This window comes from Lygodium microphyllum, chromosome 27 (assembly GCF_053477565.2).
Source record: "Lygodium microphyllum isolate KBCC chromosome 27, Lygodium_microphyllum_v1.1.10, whole genome shotgun sequence".
NCBI classification, from domain to species: domain Eukaryota; kingdom Viridiplantae; phylum Streptophyta; class Polypodiopsida; order Schizaeales; family Lygodiaceae; genus Lygodium; species Lygodium microphyllum.
Genome location: NC_141161.1, coordinates 13,586,583 through 13,612,777, shown reverse-complemented (window position 1 = coordinate 13,612,777; position 26,195 = coordinate 13,586,583). Strand labels below are relative to the sequence as shown.

Here is a 26,195-nt window from a genome sequence, read left to right as displayed (position 1 = left end):
TACACCGCACACATCTACAAAGAAAGCACCTTTTGAAGTTATTTATGGACATAGATTATCTACACCTGTTGCATCTTTGTCTAATAGAATACAAAGTGCCGATGATATTGCTGTTATGCATAACACTATTTTTGATGAGGTCAAGGATATGATTGCTAAAGCCCAACAATCATATACCAAACAAGCCAACAAGAAAAGACAAGCCATGAATTTCAAAGTAGATGATTATGTTTGGCTTAGAATAGAAAAGCGTAGACTGCAAAGTGTAGATAGACATCCAGTTGTCAAATTAGCCCCTAGATTCTACGGACCATTTAGAATCATTCATAAGATTAATGACAATGCATTTAAGTTAGAACTGCCATCACATTGGAAAATTCATAATACCTTTCATATTAGTTTATTGAGACCATTTAGAGGACAATTACCTATCCACCCTGTCTATGAAAACCCACCTTTACTAGAAGAAGAGACTGAAATCCTTGAACCAGAAGCCATCATAGACACTGACTACATGACCACTAGAACTGGCCGAAGGTACTCTAGATATCTCGTGAAATTTAAGAACCATCCTGTAGAGGAAGCACAATGGATGCACGCTAGAGACCTAAATGCTTTCCCCACTCTGTTAGCTCCACATTGAGCTAATAGCAATTGAGGTCAATTGCTATCCCACCCCGGGGGTATGATGCCAGGAGGCATATTCCACGGTGGATTCCGTGAGGTTTTACGGTGGATTCCGTAAACTTAGATGACCGGGGCTCATACGCAAAGAGGATTCTTTGTGCGAGAAGTTGATGGGGACGCCTGTCCTTTTCGGGCGTTTCATTAATTTAGTGTGTACATGGGTGATTCCATAGCGGGTGATTCCGCAAAATGCATATTAAATTAATAAACGTTTATGAGTTTAGAGTGCGCACTCGTAATAAATTAAGGTTAGGATTTATTTCTAACCAGTTGATTTATTTATGTAGCTGAAGACTGCTAGGTATTCACTTTTGTCGGTTTAATTGTGTTATTTTACTAACGATTGTGAATGCTTCAGTTGATGTGTAGAGATAGCAGCAGTGGCGGAGGAAAGCATTGGAGTCTAGCGAGTTTTCGACCTTTGGACTATATTTTGATAGGCGCCACGCCTATATTTTGATTATGTCTATAGAGACATCGACTATTTATTATTATTTTGTATGCGCTTATGCGCCTGGATATGTTATTTTTATTTGGACATTGAGATTGGGCGTGCCAGACTCTTTGGGCACCGTCCATTAGCTTTATTTTCCTATTTTTGGTAGAAAGCAAACTCAAAAGCTAAAAGCTTGTCATATTTTTGTAATTGGGCTATTTTTGAGCAAAAAGATTGGAAATATATATTAAATACATGCTTTGTGAAGCGCTCACACAAGGCATGGGGGAGATTCAACCCAATTTGTCTCTTGTCTCATGTCGTGCTTGTTTTTACATTGGTTTTTGTGCTAAAAAGTAGAGTGCTTTGTTCTTGGGGACCTTTGGGAATTCACTACGTGAGCTACCTGCGTCCGATCTGCGCACCAGCAGCAGGCGGCGTTCTGTGCGATGGTGGCCAGCACGGCACAGGCGGGAGCTCCTCTGACTCCCCCCTGCAAGCTTAAGGGGGAGTTTATATAGAGGGTTTGGGGGGGGGGGGGGGGAAGATAGCCATACACGTGGCTAGTGGCATGCTCCCCTCCCATGCTCCTCTCTCCTCCACTTAGCTCCACTCCCTCTCACACTCCTCTCCCCTGCCATGCATCGACTAAGGGGAGGGGGTAAATAATAAAAAAAATTGCCTCAATTTTAACCATTATCCATTTATCTTTTCCATTGAAGAGGTGTTCCCGTGCGGATTACGGGTCTTCAATATTTCGAGGCGGAAATATTACATAGTTGACAAACTCCATTGACTCTCTATGACATAACACAACAATCGTGAAGGCCCATTTGGTGGATACTTAATAATCAATGTTTAAATTTGAAGCTCTATCAATGTTAAGCTTCTCTTGTTATAATATTCTATGCTAAGAGAAGCTAAGACATAAGCATTTGAACGACTTTCAATCAGCTCGCCATCGAACATTCTCAATCGACTAAGATTAACAAAAAAGGTCAATTCAAAAATCTCTATGTTCGCTCGTAGGAATAGTGGTTTTTACACGTGCAACTAAAGGACATTTTTAAATTGTATTTTTTCTCGTATATCTCTTTTCTATTTTTCAAAAATTATTTGTTAGAGACAAAGTAAACACTATTCTTTTTATAATATTCAAATACAATCTCTTATAGTACTTGCTTAGGTGGATTTGAAAATATCAATTCAAAAAGTATTTATTACAAAAGCATCAAAAAGGGAACGCACCGGGCTCTAGTTTCTAAGATGGTGATAAAAAGGGGAAAACGATCAATTCAAAAACTCCCCATGCCTTTACCCTCCTCTCTCTTCCCCCCAGGCCTTTACCATCGTCTCTCTTCCCCCTGTGTACACTAGATGCATTCTCACTATTTGTTCGACACAGAAAGACAGCGAGAGAGCTCTCGCATGCCGCTGCGCCACTTCGCGATTGTGAAGTCATCAGCTTATGATTATGCGGTAAATGCTCAATTCTCGTGTGCCCGTGCGGAAAATTCTGATTTTTGACGAGAGAGAGAGAGAGAGAGAGAGAGAGGGTGTGTGTGTGCGTGCGTGCGTGTGTGTGGAATTGTAGCCCTTCCGGTTGATTTCCGGTTTCCGCCATAGCTGAGACTTGTATTCAATTGTAGTCGTTCTGGTTGATTTCTGACGTGTGTGTGTGTTAAAATGTCTACTTCCGACATAGTTGAGACTTTGCATGAGTTGTTGTCTTACTGAATTTGCATGTATCCTCGATTTAGAGAACTACTCTGTTCCACGAGGTCTTGCCTAGGGGTCGTCTCAGCACTCCTGACGGCGCTATGGTAGGCCGGTCTCACCCTGCTTTTCCGTGACAATACGCTAGGCTTCACGAATCAGTCACAAGTTGCGTCGTGCATTTCGTTCTTAACAATTATTATGTAGGATGGAGCAAGTGCGTTTGGGTGTCAGCTTTTGTCTAGACTTCCATGTCTGGTCCTCAGTACCTTACACGTAAAACTGCAACGTGGTACCGATAATAGAAACAATGTCCCTATTGTTTGGGAATCTTTAAACAACAAATGGAGTAGAAGAATGGTAGCCCACAAGTAACAATGTCTCTCTTGTTTGGGAATCTTTAAACAAGGAATGGAGTAGGAGAATGGTAGGTCACTACTCGTGAGTGGAAGTTATTACAAACAAACAGGAGAGGACTTTTGATTACTAGAAGCAAGATGGAGTGCACTTGTTGTACATTTCATGTGTGCTAGGCTCTTTCTTAGGCTTTGTATTGGGCACCTTTGCACGCAATTGGGCAGTCCATTTGGGGCTAGTTGATTTTTTTCAGACCACATTGACTTGGAGAGAGGGAGATTAGAAGTGTTAGCTTGCCTATGTTAGTTACATCAGACTGTCATCTCTTGGTTGTGAGCTCCTTTCAGAGTCTGACAGAGACTAAGGAGCTCTGATAGTTTTAGGTGCATTTCCTTCAGTTGTTAGCTTCCTATGTGCATTGCTAGGTCAGTTTTTGCTTTTCCTAGTCTGTCTGTCCTTGCCATCTAGGATTTTTTGTGGCCATCTGGTACTTTTTTGGCATTTCTTCCGGTGCAACCAGCATTAAATGCTGGTTGGCCATCATTTATTGCACCTACTGCAGCAATGACACAGTCTCTCCAATCTTCATTCCGTCATTTGCAGGTGCATACTTTGAGCTTGGTGTTGCCATCGTCATTATCTTGATCTGGTGCCCTCACTGACAGTATGGGCTGCACGGGATCGATTAGTCCATCCCATTTGTATTGGCATTCATCTTTAGTCAGTGCAATGTTCTTCCTTCATCTTCTGCTGTGTGTGTGTGTGTGTGTGTGTGTGTGTGTGTGTGTTTCTCCTTGTGTTTATGTTTCTCTTCTGTTGTGCACTCTTATAAGAAGTACTATTGGTCACTACACATGCCATTCACCTGTGTGGTTATTGTCACATTTTTCAATACATGGGCCATTATCTTGTATTGTGTTCTCGTGTTCTCTCTTTCACTATTCATTCTTCTCATTGTTTAGTAGTTGTGATTCTTCCACTTTCCTTGCTTATTCTCACATGGTATTAGATAATCAATGTTGTTGGTTTTGGTACTTTTTGCTAAAGTTCTCACTGTGACAGATGTTCTTGAGATTGGCATATTGCTTTATTGAGACTATTATGATTGTGTTTATATTGCTATCATCATTGTTTCTTCGAGGCAAAGTATCTTTATGTAGGATGAGCTACTCTTTTAGCTGGTCAAGCTTTGTGTTTTTTTTTTTCATGGTCATAGGGTTGCAAGAAAGTATGTATATAGCTTGGAAAATAAGAAGCTTAAGAGAGCATAACTCAAAGTATATTGAGAAGTATCGATAGAGAGGATGTACATAACTAGTTATGTCCTAAAAGTGAATAGGTATATATAAAGTTAAGAAAAAAAGAGGAAAAAAATAGTCCTAACTGTATCCACACACATCACTACCAAAATATGCTAACAAATCCCCCTTGGAAGTGATGTGGCAAACAAGAGTTGACACTTATCTATAGAATACCAAGTAGACTAGATCAATCCACAAAGCGGAGTATGTCCAAAGCTTTGCACAAAGCTTTGTACTTTTTGTGAGACAAAATCTTTAAGAAAAAATTTGCAAGGTTATCTTGCGTTGGCACATAGATCAAGTTGATCTTTCATGTAGAGAGTCTCTCCTTAATATAATGATAGTGTACCTCAAAATGCTTAGTATATGTATGTAACACCAGATTTTGTGCAATTGCTAATGTGCTATGATTATTAGTGAAGATGGTGGTGGCAGATGACTGTCCTATACTCAAATAAGCCAAGAGGCGTTTGAGCTAAACACACTCATTCATAGTTGTGAAAGCTACTTGTACTCAGCTTCACAACTAGAAGTGGCCACAGTGGGTTGCTTCTTGCTCAACCACAATGTGCATAAGCTGCCAAGCATAAAGTAAAAGCCACTTGTGGATACATAGTATTAATTGACCCAGTCAAAATTTGAAAAAGCATGTAAATCTGGCGGTAACATTTCCACTTGAGATAAAATAGCCCAATATGTTGAATATTACTCGAGTATTGAAAGATTTACTTCATTGCTTGTCAATGCTTAGTGATTGGGCTATGCATAGACTTGCTCATCTATGAGAGTGTAAATTGAGTATCAGGTCACATTATGCATATATAAATGAAGCATCCAATAGCCTATTGATAGATCAAAGCAGTCTCCAACATTAAGAAGACTCAACTTTAAACTTGTTTTCATAGGAGTAGCAATAGGCTTGCAGTCTTCCAGACTAAATCTATATAATAATATCTTAATATACTTTGTTTGATACAAAGTGATACCTCCATTACACTACTTAAACTAAATGTCCAAATAATGATACAGTAGATCCAAATTTGACATGTTAAAAGTTGAAATCAGCTCAGGTTTAAAATTAGCAATATGCGTCTCATTAGGACTAGTGAGTAACATGTCATTAACATAAACCACAATGATCAGAGGCACATCAATCTCATGTTTGATGTTCTCAGTGGGACTATTTTGAAGACCATGTGTAGTCAAGTATGCATATATATTCTTATACCAAGCTTGAGGTGCTTGCTTCAAACCATACAAAGCCTGTTTAATTTGCATACTTTGTTTTCTTACCCTTTCTGCACAAAACCATGAGACTGGAAAACATACACTTTTCCATGCAAATCACCATTGAAATATGTAATTTTGATATCCAACTAATGTACATTCCAATTATTAGGAGTTGCTAATGCATAAATGATATGAATAGTTGTTATATCACAAGTGGGAGCAAAGGTTTTATTAAAATCAATGCCTTTATGTTGAGTATAATCTTGTTAGTAGTCATGTTTATCACGCCTTGTCATCTCTTGCCTGTGAGTCTTAGTCTGAGTCAGATGAGGACTTTAGAAGCTTTGACATGTTTGTCATTTGTTTTGACAGAGAAGATAGCTCATTCTAGAGCACTCAATTTATTGTCTTTTAGTGCATTTGAAAAAACCATTTGGGAAGGTTGCTACTTGTCAAAAATGCCCATTCAAGACTGAAAAACGTCCTTAGAGACTGGAGAGAGGCATTTTAAGTGTATTTCAGCTTCACATATCTCGAAACGGCCAGTCCGTTTCGGCGGCGGCGGCGGCCGCCTCCTCCTCCTCCTCCTCCTCCTCCTCCGTCTTCTGCTTCTTCTTTTGCTGCTGCTACTGCTGTTGTTGTTGCTTCTCCTCCTCCTCCTCCTCCTTCTTCTTCTTTTCCTTCTTCTTCTACCTAGGTCCTAAAGGCTAATCATATCATGGCGCCGGACCCATATTGGAGGCACGTCACTCCAATCAAGGGATATGAGGGCTCCAACGGATCAAAGAAGTGGCGGTGCAACTATTGTGGATTGGAAAAATCGAGGAGTGTAACACGCGTGAAAGGCCACTTGGCATGTGTTTCCAATAAAGACATCGGGCCTTGCGTAAATGTGCCGGCAAAAGAAACAGTCAGTCTCCATCTTTGGCACCGAAAGCGTATGGGTATTGAGCTAGAAGAGAATGAATCCTCTTATCCAATACCACATCTTTGGGACCGAAAGCGTATGGGTATTGAGCTAGAAGAGGATGAATCCTCTTATCCAACACCACATCGAGCTAAGGAAGCATAAGTGGGGCAAAGAGAGGCTAGTGGGCCTAGTGGCGCTAGCCAAATTGGAGGTGCCAGTGGTCCATAAAAAAGAAGCACATCCATCTCCGTTTCGGGTCCAAGTGCAAAAAGGACCCCGTTTCTATCTTCTAGTGGTGGTGGGCAAAAGGGCTCCTTGCATAGTGTAAGTGTCCATGCAGGACTTCAGAGGCAAGGAATTGTGGAGGCAACTAAGGAACTTACATGCTTATTTATTTGGTATGCTATCCCTTTCAATGTGGCCACTACACATCAATGGAAGAAGACAATCAAGGCAGTAAGCCGCATAGATGTGAGTGGAAAGGCCCATCCGTAGATGCATTACGCACACGGGAACTTCGAAAGGAGAAAGCATCCATAGAGGCTCAATTGGAGCCCTTAAAGGTGACATGGGTGAAATATGGATGCACAATATTATGCGATGGATGGTCAGATATGCGTCGAAGGAATGTTTACAATGTTTTAGTGTCTTCATATAAAGGCACCATGTTCATTAAGGCCATCGATGCCTCTGCCTCAGGTCTTATCATCACAGGAGCTTTGATTTGGGAGCACATGCGACAGATCATCGTGGACGTAGGAGTTTAAAATGTGATGCAGGTAGTGACATATAACAGAAGCAATTGTGTGTCTATGGGACGTATGCTTGAGGAGGAGTTTCCTAGCATAGTATGGACTCTATGTGGATTCCATTGCCTTGACTTGCTTATTGAAGATGTTGGGCAAATATCTTGGGTGGATAACATTTTTAAGACGACAACAAGCATGGTAAGATTTGTGAAGAAGAGGCCATCTGTCACAAGTATGTTTCGAGCGAATAGCACACTTGAGCTATTGAAACCCTCCACCACTAAGTTTGCTTATATGTTTATTGTATTGGAGAGGTTGATACGAGTACGTCCAAATTTGATACAGACCATTGCATGCCAGGAATGGCTTACATGGAGTGTGAGAGAGTTTCCAAAGGCTCTTGCTTTTAGGCACAATATTTTAAATGAGAGTTGGTGGGTTGAGGCAGAGGCATTGGTGAAAAGTCTTACTTCTATTTACATTGCATTGTGCATCACTGATATGGAGGGGAGTACTTTGGGGTTTCTATATGAGTATATGGATAAAATTAGCGAGGCCTTGCTTCACAACAGCTTTTTGTCCCAAGATAAGTAAGTTTTTGTTTAACTTTTACACATGTAATTATTTGGTATTAACGACTCCTTGATAATTGATAATTATTTTAACTTCTAAGTTTTAACTTATTTTATCTATAGGGTTGATGAGATTCGTACAGTGTGGAATGCACGATGGGATTGGTTCCATAAACCAATCCATACTGTCGCACATATCTTGCATCCCCTTTGGCATAGCGAGGAGCAATACATTAGCGAGGGGCATTCCGCAATCATTCTCTTCATTTTGGCCGACCCACAGCTAGGCTTCAAGAGACAGGGCTTTAGCCTGTCTCTTAGTGGGAGAAATATGGCAATTGTGCTTTTACTTTGGTATGTGACTGGTGACTTTTATATTTTGGATCTTGATTATCTAATGCATTATGCAACTTAGGTAACAAGTTCTATAATCTATTGTCCACTCAAATGTTGATTTTGCGGCATGCATATTAGCATTTGCCAATTACTTAATCTCAATCTCTTAAATTTGAATAGAAACACATTGCTATTCAGGTTCTCTCGTAAGATTGTAGTTCAGGGCTGTTGAGAGGAATTGGAGCACATGGGTCCTCTTCCACACCAAAAAGAGAAACAAGCTCACAACTGTCTAGCTGGAGTGTTTAGTGTTTTGCCATTGCAATCTCCAGCTTCTTGAGAGGACCGCTCTGTCCCTTGAGCGCTCACAGCTAAATTGGTAATGATTAGTATTATGCATAATTAACTTTTTAACCTTGAGTCCTTGACACTTGACATTGCTAATTTGCTTGGAAGTTGGATTGTAAATTGTGATATGTATAAACATTGAACATATTGAAACTCTTCTAATATGATATATCTTTGTCTCGTTTACCTTTACAGGTGAATGTTGACAAGATTAATATAGAGAAGGTGCGTGACATTTCGCACATAGAGGAGGGTTAGAATAAGGGCCACACGTGGTCGTGCATCACAAGCAGAGTCAGAGTCAGAGTCTGAGGTTGAGGCTGAGGTTGCTTCATTAACTTCACGATTGGGGTCCTTGGAGTCCGGACAAGAAGATTGTGCACAGATTCTTAGAGTCCGGATGAGTCATGAGTCATGACTCGTGATATAGCCAGTTGTTCATTGATATTGATACTTATAGCCTCATTGGACTTTGGAGTTTTGACAGATTATTCACATGACATAGTTGCATGTATGATTGTATCCTGATCCCACTTATTATGCATCTTGATTCTTGTTCCATTGTTCTTGATGTCAGTCTTCATTGCTCTTTAGATCATAGATTATTCATGAGTCATAAATTCTAATTCATTTTGTTACCTTAAGTTTTGAAAATTGAGTCTTAATTGTGTTAAGTTGTCTTAAGTTTCAACCATTGAGTTCTCAGTCTTGACTCCTCAATCTTCACTCGTGAGTCGTGACTTGTGACTTGTGAAATGTGTAATGAATCATGATTTCAATCATATGACATAAAGACTCAAAGTTTTGTATGAAATTTGGGTACATGTTGTTGTAGGCATTGATATATTTACATACCCATATAATACTGTATTTTTTTTAGTGTACAGTCCGAAACGTCGTTTTCTCGTTTCCAAAATTTGGCTGAAACTTCGAAACTCCGGTTTTTCCCGTTTTCGTTTCCCCTGTTTCTGAAACTCCCCCGTACTATGTTCAGCTTGCAAGAGAGAGGGAGGAGATCTTATTGGTCTAATTTGCAGCCATTGGAGGACTTCTGAGGTAGCCAGGGGCAGGAGAAGACCAATCAATAGCACGTGATAGCATCTACAAGCTGTGGAGATAGGGAAACGGAAGTAAATGATTGATTTTATTCAATTCTTTGCATCTACAAGCTGTTGAGACAGAGCATCAGTAGTAAATGACAGATTTTCTTCAGTTCTTTCGCGAAGAAATTGCTTTGCGAAAGCCTATCTGAAATAGATAAGGGCTACAACAACCCGACATCTTTTGCCTATCATGCTTTATCTTGTGGCATACGATGCATGTCTTAACAAACTGTTCTACATCATGCCTCAAAGTTGGCCAATAAAAGAAATGCTCCAATGCTTTGACCGTGGCATCAATACTACTGTGTTTTGCATACGAAGGAGTATGACTTTCAGTGATAACTCTAGGTCTTAACTGCTTTGTGACACATAGTCATCCATGCATCATAAAAAATCCATCTCTTAGCACAAAGTGTTCATGCCTTTGGCCATTGCAAAGCTGATCATAAACATTAGCAAAAGCAACATAGTGTTTTTTCATGGCATCCAACTCAGTGTGATAAACCATGCTGACGGCTGAAATTTGTGGCCTATGTGACAGTGCATCAATCGTAACATTTTTTACGATATGTACAATTTGAAAATGAAACATAGAAAGATCTCATATGCTTCTCTTACAACTTTGTTTGCGTCAGAAAGTACCTCAAAGTTTGATGGTTTGTCTGCATTGCAAATTAGCCTTCAATAAATAATGTTTCCATGTAGACAATGCATGAATTACAGCCAAGAGCTCTTTCTCATAGACTTGCAAATTCTTTTTTGCATCGTGGAGAATTCGGCTCTCATAAGCCACAACTCGGCTGTTCTACATAAGAACAATCCCAATGCTGTTACCGCATGCATCACATTGAACTATGAATGACTTTCTTAGATCGGGCTATACAAGCACAGGATCTGAAGTTGTCTTTTCCTTCAACTTTTCAAATGTTGAAATTTCCACTGCTGTCCATCTAAATGGCACATTCTTCTTCTTCAAGGCATGCAATGGAGATGCAATTTTAGCAAACCCGCGTATATACTTCCTGTAGTAAGAACATAAACCCAAGAAGCCGTGGATCTCATACACATTCCTCAAAGGTGGCCATGATTGTATTGCCTCAACCTTTGCAAGGTCCATGCAAATACCATCAGCCAATATAATACGCCTCAAAAAGTGGATTTCATGTAAGAAGAATTCACTTTTCTTGTCATTGATAACCAGTCTATGCTCACGCAGTTCATTGAAGACAATGCCCAAGTGTTTTCTAGGCTTTGCCTCATTCTTTGAATAGACAATCATGTCATCAAAGAAAGTGGCCACAAATCCTCTATGTGGCTTGAAGATACAATCCATCATCCGATTAAAAGTGGCAGGAGTATTCGTAAGTCCAAAAGGCATAACAAGAAACTCATACAATCCAAAAGATGTCCTAAAAGCTGTCTTAGACACATCTTCCGGTCTAATGCGTATCTGACGATACCCATTTTTTCAAATCTATATAGCTAAATATGACTGCCCCTTGCAATCTATCCATAACATCATCGATCCAAGGAATTGGAAAGTGATTCTTTATTGTGATCTTGTTCAAAGCACGATAATCAAAGCATATATGCCATGAACCATCCTTCTTTTGCACCATAAGCACTGGAGAACAAAAAAGAAGATGAGCTGGGTTGAATTAGTGCTTTTTCTAACAGCTCATTTACTTGACTCATAATCTCCTCCTGTTGGGCTGCACTGACTCTGTAGGGTGGCTTATTAGGTGGGCTATTTTTAGGGATAAGATCTTTGCCATGATCTTCTAGCCTTTCAGGCGGTGGTTGCCCTAGAAGTGATTGAGAGAAGAAATCAGCATACATTTTCAAAAATGACATGCGATCCTTCTCTAACTTAGACATGTTCCCAACATTCTCACTATCATCTTTATCCTTAGTAAAAACCAAGTATGTTGAAAGATGATTTTTCATTTCGTATAGTCGCCATCTGAGTTGTAGGTGTAAAGGTATCATGAAAGTTGATTCATGGTGGCCTCCATGCAAAACCTTTAGCAACAAGGCGGGCCTTGTGCTTATCCAAAGTGCCGTCACTCCAATATTTAGTCTTGAAGACCCATTTGACTCCAATCACCTAATCACCTTGTGATGAGGAGGCCATGGCACAAGAGACCAAGTGCCATTGCTCTCAATCACCTCCAACTCTTGCTCCATAGCCTTCCACCAATGATCAGACCGCAAAGCCTCCTTCACGGAGGTGGGCTCTCTATCTTACAATGCACAAGTCATCAAACAGTAATTAGTGCAAACAAGCTCGGTGCGGTGGAATGTGCATGGTTCCTCCGAGAACGTAAAGAGGAGGAGGCTGGATCTCTCCTTTGTTGGGTGTAAAGCCCCTTCGGGTGTAAACTTCCATTTATCCTGTGTGTATAAACTTATGGGTGTGAAAACACCCTTTACTTGTACCCTAACATATAAATACATTTTTATTCTTTGTGTATCGTGCAACACACTGGTACACTCTTACTCGATGCTCTCAGTTCTCAGCTCTCTCGTAGCTCATTCCAAGCTCGCATTCTAGCAAGCACTTCAGTGCCACAGACTGGTATTAGAGCTGTTGGTTACAACATTAGCGCTTCCCAAGAGTGTCACTGGTCGCGACACAGGATCTTTTGCAGGAGTTTTGGGGAGAGGCTCTTAAAACTACAGTTCATGTGTGCAATTGCTCTCCCAATCATGCATTGGAAAATGGCATTCTTGAAGAGGTTTGGTTTGGCAAACTTGCATGCTTTTGTGCATATTCCTGTAAAATCAGAGAACTAAACTAGACATGAAATCCATCAAGGGTATCTTCATGGGATATGGAGATGAAGGAGAGATGGGATATAGAGTTTGGCTTCCTCAGGATAGGAAGATAGTACGCAGCCGAGACGTAGTATTTAACGAGGCAAAGTTGCTGAAAAATGCTACACATGGTGACCTTGACAAGAAGGTCAAGTTTCAGCATGAACAGCCAGCCATTCAGCAACCATTAGTTGAAGATTCTGTCCCTTTTGATGTTGAAAACGAGCAACAACCTATTGTGCTACAACCAGAAGATAATGGACAGCAAATTGATGCACATGATGGAATAGGGCAGCAAGAAGAACATGCTGAAAACAGGTTACAACAGCAAGAAAATGCTGAAAATCAGCCACTAGGTGATGGTGTGCATATACCTAAGGATGTAGGCCCATTTCTTATCAATACAGATCATTGGGTAAGAAGGTCTACACGGGTCAGAATGTAGCCACAGAGGTTTCAGCCATCTTTGGATTGCATTTTATTGACTGATGAAGGCGAGCCTTTGACATTTAAAGAGGCACAGTCGTGTGAAAACAAGAGAAAGTGGAAGCTTGCTATGGAGGAAGAGATGAGATCTCTATATGCGAACAACACATGGGAGCTTGTACCTTTGCCCAAGGATAGGAAGGCTATTCATAACAAATGGGTTTGTAAGGTGAAATGTATTGATGGGAAGCCCAAATACAAGGCATGTTTGGTTGCTAAGGGCTATACATAGAAGGAAGGCATAGACTTCTAGGAGGTTTTTTCACTGGTGGTGAAGATGACTACGCTCCGTGTTTTGTTTGCTCTCATTGTATTCTTGGATTTAGAGTTGAATTAGATGGATGTGAAGACTGCTTTTCTTCATGGTGACCTGGATGAAGAGCTGCACATGAAACAGCTCGAAGGTTTTGCTATTCCAGGAAAAGAGCATTTAGTTTGTAAGCTGAAACACAGCTTATATGGGCTGAAACACGCCCTAGACAGTGGTATAAAAAATTTGATACCTTTATACTCAGCCATGGATTCAAATGCAGCCATGTAGATCACTGCTTATACACTAAGAAGGCTGATGATGGAAGCCTTGTTGTGCTGGTTTTATATGTGGATGACATGCTGATTGCAAGAAAGCATAAGAGTACTTTACATAATCTTAAAAGGCAGTTGAGTTCAGCCTTCTCAATGAAAGATTTGGGAGCAGTTGAACACATTTTGGGCATGCGCATTAAAAGAGATAGAGGATAACACTTGTTGTTTCTCTCACAAGACAAGTACATCAACAAAGTACTTGACAGATTTAATATGGTTGATGCTAAGTCTCTTGGTGTGCCTTTACCACCATATACAAAGCTGATTGCCCAAAAGATGTAGCTGCTATTGCGATGAAAGGCATACCTTATGCATCAACTTGTGGTTCTTTGATGTATCCCTTGGTTGCAACTCGTCCAGACATTGCCCATACAGTGGGAGTTAGTAGATTTCATGTCTAACCTTGGCAAACCACATTGGGAAGTAGTGAAATGTATCTTTAGATACTTAAAAGGTACACAAGATAAATGTATATGCTATGGAAAGAGCACACTAGAGTTGTAGGCGTTTTGTGATTCGGACATGGCAGGAGATCTTGACACTAGAAAGTCTACCAGTGGGTCGGTCTTTACTTTGTTGGCTGGTGGAGCTATTTCTTGGTGTTCAAGGTTGCAGAAAATTGTAGCACTGAGTACTAGAGAGGCTGAATATATTTCAGCCATAGAAGCTTCTAAGGAAGCTATTTGGCTTGGCCATTTGGTCAAGGATTTTGGTCTTTCTTCCCGTACTCCAGTGCTTGATTGTGATAGCCAGAGTGCAATATGTTTGGCTAAAAATGCCATGTTTCATGCCCCTACCAAACACATTGATTTGTGGTATCATTTCATTCGACAAGTCTTGGATGATGACCTTGTCACACTGACTAAGGTCAAAACCCAAGATAACCCTGCAGATGTTCTCACTAAAAGCCTTGCAAAGGCTCAGCATGAGCATTGCATTCGACTAGTGGGAGTTGGATAGCTTACAAGCATCACTTTCGGCCTTTAAGTGGGAGGTTGTTGGGTGTAAAGCCCCTTCGGGAGTAAACTTCAATTTATCCTACGTGTATAAACTTACTGGTGTGAACACACCCTTTACTTGTACCCTAACATATAAATACATTTTTATTCTTTGTGTACTGTGCAACACACTGGTACACTCTTACTCGATGCTCTCAGTTCTCAGCTCTATCTTTGCTCATTTCAAGCTCGCATTCTAGCAAGTACTTCAGTGCCACATCCTTGTTGCTCACCAACCAGGAGAAGGCCAGATCTCTCCTCATTGCTCATCATATTGGCTGAAGTCTTTGGAACATTGGCCTGTACAGAAGGAGTAGGGGAGGCACATGTGCTGAAGTAGACTCCTCATTCACAAAGAAAGGCTTCTCAAGAGGCATGGACTCCAAGGGAACAGTCATAGTTGGCGCCCAACTATCTCCTGGATCTCCAAGTACAAGGTGCTCCTCACCCCTCTCTGAAGTTGGTATCTCCACGAACCGGGCATCTTGACTCGTATAGACATCTCGCTTGACGGGATCATACAGTCAGTAGCCTTGGGAATGCGAGCTATATCCAATAAACATCTGTCTTCAAGAAGCCACTTCAAACTTGTCTTGTTGCATCTTCGGGATGTGAACATAAGCATCGCATCCAAAAACCTTGGAATAAGACACATCAGGCTTAGTGCAAGTACTTTGCGTCTCCGCAAACACCTTCCACTTGTAGAATCAGGAGTACGCCTCGCTCTTCTACTCTAGAAAATAAGGCCACATATAAGGACTGAAATCATAAACAACCAGCATCAAATACTTGACCTTTCCAAGGGAGGTCGTGCCCATAGGACTGCAGAGATTGGTGTGAACCAACTCCAGTGGTGCAGAAGCCCGCCTAGTGGCAACTTGTGGATGTGGCTATTGCTCATGCTGCTTGCCCCTCAACAAGCCAGGGCACAAGGTGTGAAGAGGAGGGAAATCGGGAAGTCCCTCCACCATCTTCTTTTGAGAAGCCCGCCGTATCGCATCAATGTTGATTATAACCAGCATGCCAAAGCAGCCCAAGCTTGTGGAAAGACCTCATGTCTAAGGCTGTGAGCTTGTATAGCCCACCCTCATGTGTACATGTCCAAAGAGTTGCACTTGTAATAGAAGCATCCTCCACCGATAACTGCAGCCTAGATAAGACAACTCAGGTACCTAGTTGTGTAAGACAATAGGTTAAAACCCAAATTTGGTACATAGGGAACCCTATCAAAAGAAGATTGCCTATTATAGAATAAAGATAGAGTCCCTATGCCTCGAACGGGAGTTGTAGAGTTGTCACCAATGGTGACACTGCCCCCCTCTGGAAGGCATGTTCTCTTGAAGCCAATCCTTCCTATATGTCATGTGACAAGAAGCTCCACTATCCACGAGTCAAGGCTTCTTCTGACTGGTAGAAGCAAGAGCTGTATCCTCCTCAACAAATACATGCACGAAGACAGACTATCGTGGCTGGGTTTGCCTTTGAATCTTTCTCCTTTGGCTTTAAATGGGGGTGCTTCTGCCAACAGTTCTCCTCGGGGTGAGTATCCTTCCCATAGTGTGGGCAGTTGGGATTCTTTTCCTTTTCCTTCTTGTCCTTGGCCTTCTCCTTTGCTTCTTCTTCTTCTTGCCACCTGTACCTGCAGTAAATGCCTTGATGGAGCCAAAGCTAGTGGCCCCCACCTCTCTGAGTCGCTCGTCATGCCCCAAGACAAGCGGTGAAAGCTCCTTCCATAAGAGTTTCTCACGGGTCCTCGAGGTGATGAGGCTTGTGTAGAAGACATCGAACTGGGGAAATGGCAGCTGAGTCAAGAGGATCATAGCCATATACTCAGAAGAGATTGTCTGTCCAAGAGAGGCAAGCTCACGTCTCATATTCTCCATCTTCGTAATGTGCTCCTTCATTGGAGAAGAATCATCAGGATTGAGCATCCGCAAGGGAAATCTTGTGGGAAAACGCATTGCGCTGATACAAAGAAGCAATCTTACTTCACACTTCTACCGCAGTCTTCAACTTGCTAACATGTATAAGAACAATATCATGTAGACTCATAAAGAGAAAGGATCGGGCTCGAGAGTTGAGCCAATCCCAGAGGGCTGCACGGTCCATGGAGGGTCCATTATCGGGATTCCCCTCGGGATGACGAGCAATAGGCGAAGAAACGAGCTCCCAAAGGTCGAAGGTGTCGAGGATTCACTCCACCTTACAAGACCATAATGAATAGCTTGAACCATCCAGTGTCTTCTTTGGGCAAAGAAGAAAGTAAAGGCATGTGAATAGAGGGGATCAAGGAAGGCATCTTCACTTCTAGTAGCGGAGCCTTCTTCGACGGGGCCTTCACTGTAGAAGGAAGTATAGGCACTTGAATAGAGGGGATCATGGAAGGCATCTTCACTCTTCTAACGGAGCCTTCTCTGATGGGGCCTTCGTTGTAGATGGATGGGCAGAAGAAGGAAGGGTTCGAGGAGTCTCCTCCTGTCGTCGATCACGAAACTCCTGGTAATCACGACTCCGCTCAAATGAGTGTCTAGACAAAAGCTCTTCATTTGAGTCATCAAAGCCTTGAAACTCATGATGACATCTTCCAAATTTGCAATCACCCAACAAATTGCGTTTTGATGAGTGCTATTGGCATTGACAAAAGAAAACACACACACACACACACACACACACACACACACACACACACACACATATTACATGTATATCTTAATGCTTCAATGTGCATGGCTATATGTGAGGACATGCCTTGAAAGCCTTATCCTAAAAGGCAATAAAAAGAAGAGGATTGCCGATTCGGTAATAGGGGAATGGTTCCCACTCCCCTAATGATTATGAAAGAGTTGTCACCGCGCTGATGTGGTGACGGAATGGATGCCATCTCTATGGGAAGAGGCTCCACTACCACGAGCCAAGGCTTCTGAAAGAAGCAAGAGTTGTATCCTCCTTTGCAGCCCGTGAAAGGGTACAGAGGAGTTGTCAACACCGATGGATTTCATGTCCTGAAGCCAATCCTAGCACAGTAAGTCATGTGGAAAGAGGCCCCACTATCCACCGTGAGCCAAGTAATCATGTGATGTGGGTTGTCATAATGTATGGAGACCATGATAGGATGGACTCTTTGATGGTAGGGCCGGCGTACGTATCCTTTGATTTCTTCTTGTCATTCTTCTTGGACTTCTTCTTGTCATTCTTCTTGTCCTCTTCTTTCTTTTCCTTTGATTTCTCCTTCTTTTCCCCCCTGTTGAACCTACTGTAAAGGCCTTTAACCTATATATGGAAAGACTTTGTCTTTGTTCTTAAATTGAAAGCTTTAATCTCTGACCAAAAGTGAGTGCCTTTCCAAATGCATCCTTCTTTCACTCAGGCATATTGTAGGCACAAAGTCCAACACCATGAAGCTCCTGTGCCGAATGTGTCTCCCCTGTCTCTGGCATCGGATCCTCCCAAGGTTGATTCAAATCTTTGGAAATGGAGTCCAACATGGTCCTTTGTTGCTGCTCTCAAAGTTCTCTTTTCTCTTTTGTGAAGGCAGATTGAGTCATCGCAGCCCTTTGAAAAGAGCCTCCTTGTTCAAATCCTTTTCAATCTCTTTCACATGAGCCCTATTGTTTGGCATGGCAAAGGCGCTATATGGCCAGGTGTCTTGAGACTTGTGCAAGGACTTCTCATCCTTGTTGGCTTTCTTTGGGAGAAGGACAATATGGATGGTGGTGAGCAAGGTCTTGACGAAGTACTCCAGTAGCTTGACATTGTAAAAGATGATTGTTCATGTCCACTTGCACAAGCTGCCTATGATAGTCTTCATGTTGATAACCATAAAAAGATGAGTCCCAATTGTGATGCCCATAAGTAGGAGTTTGCATTGGAACTTGCTGATCCGCTTGCCATGTCAGGTTCCATGCGTCACGTGCATCCTGTGTGACTGTGTATCAAAACATTTCAGTGCTTCTTCCTTACCTTGTGCATGTTGTGCATATCGTGCAATAAGCAAACTCCAAGGAACAACATCCCTAACACAAAGCTCATACAATACTCTTGCTTTTGCAAATGTACCCACGTTGCGCTACTCGTACAATAGTTACTACTTAGTAGTTAGTTGTTAGAAATAGTTAGTTAGTATTTGTAGATTGTTTGTTAGTTACTTTAGTAGTTAATTCCTAAGAAACCAGTTAAATTATGAGAGAAACTAGTAGTAGTTGTACTTAGTTAATTTTAGTTAACGATACAGAGCTTGAGGAAGATAGAGAGAAAGGAGAGGAGAGAGAGAGAGAAAGACAAAGACAAAGAGAGACGCTTCTTACTACTTCCATTAATTATACGTTCCGTTAAATGTTTTTTTCAAAACCATAAGTTAAAATGTAAAACCCACCGATTTTTAAACTTTGACTAATCAACTTTCTTTGCTTTTGTTTTATATCTTCCAAGCTACTCCTTTAAACAAAACATCTCAAGTTCGTTTCTTGTGAGACTTCATTAACTTCAAAAGCTTGTAAGTTTCAAAACTTTCTTTAAAAAAAAAAGTAAATTTAAGAAATTTGTAGATTTTCTAAAGATTCAAGTTAAGATATAAAAGTAGTTTAATAATAGAAATGTACTGTTTTCATGAAGAAGTGCATACATTTCTCTCTCATTTGTGCAGTCATCAGGTCTTCGACTTCGCATGCCAAGTGCCGACAATGGACAAGGTCTCTCTCTCCCCCTCCTTGATGTGGCTTGATTAAAAAAAAAAAAGAGGCTTTAATATTGTATATATGCAGAAATTGGTACAATAGTAGCATGTTTCACAGAGAGTTGAGTTCAATGGTGTGTTCAGTGGTATACTATATCCACGCAATCTTTTTTTGATTAATTACAAGTGGATTACAAGTGGATTGGAACTAGAAGAATTTGCCTCTTCATCCAAACTGCTCCTTTGCATGGGGAGGAAGGATATTTCTTGTGCACATCCCTTATGGAAAAGCTAAGTTTGTTCCTAGTCATAGAAACAACCTTTACTCAATCTTCGTGATCTTGTTTGACCATATCTCTTGCATCAGCTATCATTCTCGAAGCAATTTGAGAAACATAGACAATATTCTCTTTGCGTTCATCATGAAAGTTGGAGAGTTGTATGAAGCAACCATTATGCACGACTCTAGAAACCTTGCCATGGTACAGAGCAAAAAGCTCTACCTCTTGAGGGGCACCCTTAAAGCCTCGATCTCCTCTCTCTCCATTCTTCTTGCTTCTATTACCATCCTGATACTCATCATTTTTGTCATGGTTCCTATAATGATCTTTAGCAGCCCTATCATAACTAACATGGTGGTCATGTTTTTGATCATTCCATTTGGTATTCCTATCCCCGTCCTTGTTCGTATCCCTATCCTTGTCTCTATCCCTGCTATGGAAGGAAAAGAATGCTGCAATCAAACACCAAAGAGTTGGCACTACCGGTCTAATTACTGACAATAACAGGATAACAACATTGCAATGATCGTTTTGAGTAACTTGTCTCTTGGATTAATTCTGCAGCCACCAGATCATGCTGCCCAGAAGCAAAGTCATCACCTCTTTGAGAATAAAATGACAGTCACCAAGTCAACTCTTTGGGAAATGGGTGTAATAACAAGGGAGTCTAAACCGAGCTTGGGATTGTAGACATTCTATTTTGCAAATCTTGGGTCAACTATACAATAAATGCCATCAATTGCCAACATTAAGTGCTTTCCTTGGACGCTTCCGGGTTGCTTCTATCTGATTTGCCAACTCCTCTAGAGGACGAAAAGGACTCTCTCTCTCTCTCTCTCTCTCTCTTACCAGGTTGCTACTATAGTAGGTGAGGTAGGGGAAGGGACTCTCTCTCTATAGTAGTAGGTGAGGTAGGTGATGGTCGCATTGCTGCGATAGAGTATTCATAGGTTTCCATATTTTTCTTTTCTTCTTCTTTGGGCAGTCCTCACTGGCTCCCATCTTCTTAGCTCTACCCTCCACAGCAACACGCATCCTTCTCTTCACGCAACACATTGCCATTCGTTTATACTCTTGGTTGCAGGAGTCTTCCACACATACATCTCCTCTCATCTCTTCAACACACCGCTTCCTTCTCTCAACCCAACACATAGCCATTCTTTTACTTTCCCAGCGCAAGGAGCCTTTCTCATCACATAACACGGCGGTTCTTTTATACTCCTGGCTAAAGGAGTCTTCCATACACATCTCATTATCCAAGGCACGTTCATTTATACTCGGAGCACCATGAGTCTAGCAATTTTCTCTCTCTGTGTCTTATTGCCTTGACTATAAAACCCTAATAAAGGTTTTGAGCTCTATGACATTGCCTTGTGAAAGTGTGTTTGACGTGAAAGAGGTTGAGAGGGAGCTTTCGAGTGTAAAAGCTGGTTTTGAGAGTGTTAGGGCAAGTATTGTCCCATTTTCGACGATGTTCTTAGATGATGTTGGGTCATTTGACTTGAGTTTTGAGCAACGAGATGTTAGAGAGAGGTTTGATTGATGATGGGAGTGTTGGAGACACTCTAATTGTTGATGTGAGGAAAAGTGTGATCCAGAATGAGTTGGATTCAAGTGGTTCTTGCCTAGCGCCTTCAATAAGAGTGTGGATCGAGAAGAAGATGATTGTGGCAATCTTGATGGAGCGAACATCTCATCCCAAGGCTCTAAGGTTTCTCTTAATGTTTATAGATTAACAGTGAAGAGGTGCATCCTCCACAAGGTCTAGAGAGGGAAGGAGAAAACGAGACAATTTTGAATACAAGGGTACCAAGAAACGAAGTGAAAGTGGCCACTATAACCACCAAACGCAAATGTCTAAGGGAGAAGAAACTGACACTTGCAAGGTAGGAGAGGTCGCCAGGTATAGTAAGCTGTCACCAATGATGATGATGGTGATGATGCCAGGATGATGAATGTCTCCAACATGCAAAACGCAAAGAGGAGGAGGACCCTAGGATGACGCCATGGAGAGGATGATCGTCGCCATACTGGAAGGAGTGAAGGTAGGCACCACCACCCACGAACCGCAAAGTCCTACTGAGAAGGGGTGTGAGGGCAGTGGAGAGACTGGATAGAGACAGTGAAAGGATATTTGATGACATGAGAGAGGTGAAAATGAATAAAGTGGATATAGAATGTGTGAAAAGGTGGCCTATAAATAGGTACGAACAATCTAGGGTGAGTGGGCACCCCATTGAAAAGTGGCCCAGAATGAGGGCGCCAGGCCTTTTGGGGCTGCTAGTGTGAAATCCTAACTGAAGGAAATGGACTGAAGAAGTGGTTTCTCAACACCCCCTCTCAAGCCCAAAAAGGGATTGAGAAAGAGGAGTGAAGAGAGGTAAGAAGAAGATGTAGAGGATCTGCGAGATCCAAGATTTCCACTTGAAAGGTAACTTGCAGTAAAGAACAGTAAACAAGATGAATTGGAGAACTTGCCGAAGCTCAACCTCGGGAGAGGTTGGAAGAAATGCGAAGGCCTTGTCACCAAGCGAACCCCCAAGGCAACGATCTAGGTGGTACTTGAAGATCTTGGGTATCAATAGAAGAGATGGTTGCTCAAAGATAGCCACCCCAAGAAAATAGAGGATGGGTGAAGAACTTCATGTAGAGTAGGTGCCCCCTTTGATGCTAGAGGTGGAGGGGCCCCCTTGGAAGTTGAAGAAGTAGGAGTAGTAGCCCTCTCGAAGAGTGAAGAAAAATCATCCCCCTCTAAATCCCCCTCTGAGATAGATAGGGAATCCAAAAACTCATGGATCACGGACTCCGAACTGTCAGATGACGAAGGAAGTGCTGCCGGTCATGCCGAAGATGGTATTTGGGGTGCTCAAGAACTCCCAGAGATGGCCTCTCGAACCTGAGTAGTCAAGGGTGGGAAAGGATGGGGCTCAGGATGAGCAAGGGGTGGAAAACAATTGTCGTCTCTCGCAGTGGCGTGGATTGAGAAGCCGGCCCTCAATCTCGTTTTTCCAGATTTCGGGTGTTTTAGCTTGCTACCCAGATCTCGTTCGCGGAGGACATTGCAGTCCAAGCTGTCCACACACATCTGGTGCATGTTTCCAGCCATCCACTGCTGATTTGCTGCCGTTTTCAGCTAGGTGACTGCTGCTATCCACAATCCTTGCTGTTGTACAGCTTGCCACATCAGCAATCTTGCTGCGTTTGCAGGTTCCAGCTGCTGCCCTACCTGCCACGTTATCAGCCTCCTGTCGCCATCATCTTTCCACCCTACATTTGCGGTTTTCTCTGTTCTCCAGCTGTTATCGTCACTCACATAGCTTGCGTTTGCAGTTTTCTCTCTCCTCCAGCCTGCGTTTTCAGCATATTCTCTCTCCTCACTTCCGTCTGCATCAGATCCAGCCCACTCACTGTTGCTGCGTTTGTTGGTGTTTGACATTTGGAGGTTGCCTTGCTGTGATTCTAGATCCGTTCGGAGTACGACACACACTTTCCACAACTCATTACCCTTGCCTTGATCCTTGAGATATAGGAGTTCGAGGTCCAATATTCATTCACTGCATAGTGTGTTTAGTGCATGAGCATTGTATATTCAGTAGTCATATCACTTCATTCATTCTACTGTGGAGTGTCTGCCAAAGTCGATCCCTTGCCTGGGAGAGTGCCAACGTCTAAATGTAAGGTGATGCAGCCAGCTGAGGAAGATTGGTGCATGGTGATGTAGATGCTGATGCCAATTGGGAGGAGCGATTCCAGCAGGCAGGGAGAAGGGCTCCAGAAGGTGAAACATAGCTAGAAGTGGCCACTAACCACCAAGCGCAGATGCCCGAGGGAGAAGGATCTGACGCCTGCAAGGTAGGAGAGGTCGCTAGATGTAGTAAGTTGTCGCCAATGATGATGATGACGATGCCACGATGATGGTCTCCAACATGTAAAATGCAAAGAAGAGAAAGACCCTATAATGACGCCATGCAGAGTATGATGGTCACCATGCTGGAAGGAGTGAAGGTAGGGCCCACCCACACGAATTGTAATGTCCTCCTCTTGAAGGGGTGTGAGGGCAGTGGAGAGGTTGGTTAAAAATTACTGCATTTCAACGATTTCTCGTAGCATAACTGATCCACACCGGTGCTCAATGGGGTTGACACCTTCAATGTTGGCCTACAACCAATTGTAGAGTGTTCAAAGATGCGAATGAACACTTCAACCTGCCAAACCCTAAAAATAACAGCTTGTATTTAAACCCAATTTTACGGAGCATTCGCTGAGACAATCGTCCTGCATAATTCCCATGCAGTCTCGCATTGTCCCTCTAAAAAACAAGGGGATTTCTCACAATGAAATTGTGAGAATGTCACTTTCTTTTTTGCGACAAAGTTGCCCAAAAAGTGCACTAGGCTTGAGATCTCAAAGAAGAGGGAAGGATCTCAGCCCATAGTGCTGTAATAACTGTTTTTATGATATTTAGCTAAAAAACAGCAACATACCTTGGTGTATATGGAGTTACAAGGCTGCCCAATTGAAACCCTATGCCAAGAGGAGAAAAAATGAATGCTTTCCACACTCCTATACAGAATGCTCAAAGGGAGAGCTGTCCAACAACCGGTGGCTCATGAGGGAGCCGGTTGAGGGAGGTGTCGATGTGTGTCATCCATCAAAGACAGATCCCGAGTGCTGTAACCACCAATAAAGCTGAAAGAGCCCCCTCTATTGAAATTCATATATGCAAAGCCCTTTGGATCTTGTACCTCAAAAGAAGAAATGGGCGAGGGTTTTGATTCATACAATTCGGCCTGGCAAAGATGAAGAAGATGGATTGCCAGACGTCCCAAATGTCGTATGTCCTCCATGATCGGAGAGGTGGCCAGCCTCACCAACCAATTTGAATGTGGTAGTAGAATTGGTGGGAGGGCTGTTAACATCACTGTACTTGATGCGATAGTACTTCTCAAACTCGTCTGTCATGTGAGTGAAATCTGGAATAGGAGAAGAAAAAGAAGGTGAGGGTGAAAATGATGTGTTGTCCTCCTCATTGAGTTCATAATGCCGTCGCAAGGCCTCCAGTGATTATGAGAAGCCTGACAGGACATCATGGGGTCTCGAGAAGAAGGTGTTTGAGATATTACAAGTCACTTACGTGGCATTTGTGTGCCTTGCGTAAAACCAAGCTCTCCACAATATCCGTAGGATACTCTTTACAAGAGCACTGACTCTGATACCATGTTAAGAAAACTGCTAGGGTTTGCACTAAGGAAACATAGACAGTACGACCATGATTGAAACACAAAGAAAGAAACAATGACTGTGTAAACCTGAGCAAAATGCAAAAACATAAACACTAACAAAGAGAGAAGAGAACTTTGAAGTGAATGAATCAATGTTGTAAATGAAGGAAAGAGTGTACAGAATGCTCAAAGCGAGAGCTTTCCAACAACTGGTGGCTCACGAGGAAGCGGGCTGAGGGAGATGTTGATGTGTATCATCCAACTGGAGATAAATCCGGAGTGTTGTAACCACCAGTTTGAACTGAAAGAGCCCCCTCTATTGAAATTCACATTCGCAAATCCATGTGGATCCTGTACCTCAAAAGAAGAAACATGCGAGGGTTTTGATTCATGCAATTCGGTCTGGTAAAGGCGAAGAAGATGGATCACTAGACGTCCCAAATGCCATATGTCCTGCATGATCGGAGAGGTGGCCAGCCTCACCAACCGGTCTGAATGTGGTAGCAAAATTGGTAGAAGGGTTGTTAACATCACTGTACTACTTGGTGTAAACATCACTGTACTTATGCGATAGTACTCCTCAAACTTCTCCTTTGTCATGAGAGTGAAATTTGGAACAGAAGAAGAAAAAGAAGGTGAAGGTGGAAATGGGGTGTTGTCCTTCTCATCGAGTCCATAATGCCGTCCCAAGGCCTCCAGTGATGGAGAAGCCTGACAGGATATCATGGGGTCCCGAGAAGAAGGTGTTTGAGTTATTATGAGTCACTTACGTGGCGCTCGTGTGCCTTGCGCAAAACCAAGCTCTCGACAATATCCACAGGATACTCTTTACAAAAGCATCGACTCTGATACCATGTGAAGAAAAGTGCTAGGGTTTCCACTAAGGAAACATAGACAGTATGACCACAACTTAAATACAGAAACAAACAATGACTGTGCAAAACTGAAACCCTAAACACAAAATGCAAAAACACAAACACTAACAGAGAGAGAAGAGAACTCTAAAGTGAATGAATCAATGCTGTAAATGAAGGAAAGAGTGTACAGAATGCTCAAAGGGAGAGTTGTCCAACAACCGGTGGCTCATGGGGGAGAGGACTCAGGGAGGTGTCGGTGCGTGTCATCCATTGGAGACAAATCTCGAGTGTTGTAACCACCAGTTGGAGCTGAAAGAGTGTTGAATGTGGAAGGGCAGGAGGCTGGTCACCAAAATGCAGCAATCTAGAGGCTGAAATCTGGTAAATGCAGCAGTGTACCACCTGTTGCAGTGTGGGAAACTAATCACCAAGGTTGTAAATAGCTAGGCAACAGTTGGGGAAGGTGAGTCGGATGCTGTCAAGGCTTGCACTGACAAAAATGCCAACAAACTGATGACGATGAGGGAGCACA

General features: G+C 42.2%; 1 protein-coding gene across 14 annotated transcripts in view; it reads left to right on the top strand.

Annotated features, from left to right (window-relative positions):
• Positions 1-2,415: 2,415 nt before the first annotated feature.
• LOC148012063 (protein ANTI-SILENCING 1-like) overlaps positions 2,416-26,195 on the top strand; it is a 155,034-nt gene continuing 131,254 nt past the window's right edge. For 4 of the 14 annotated variants that reach the window (XM_087669792.1, XM_087669793.1, XM_087669775.1 and 1 more), the window contains exons 1-3: positions 2,417-2,602; positions 19,060-19,123; positions 19,274-19,319. The gene's annotated coding sequence lies outside the window, so the exon portion shown is untranslated. Of the gene's footprint in view, positions 2,603-19,059; positions 19,124-19,273; positions 19,320-26,195 lie in introns of all 14 variants that reach the window. The other 10 variants (XM_087669779.1, XM_087669776.1, XM_087669784.1 and 7 more) reach the window with 6 other exon arrangements.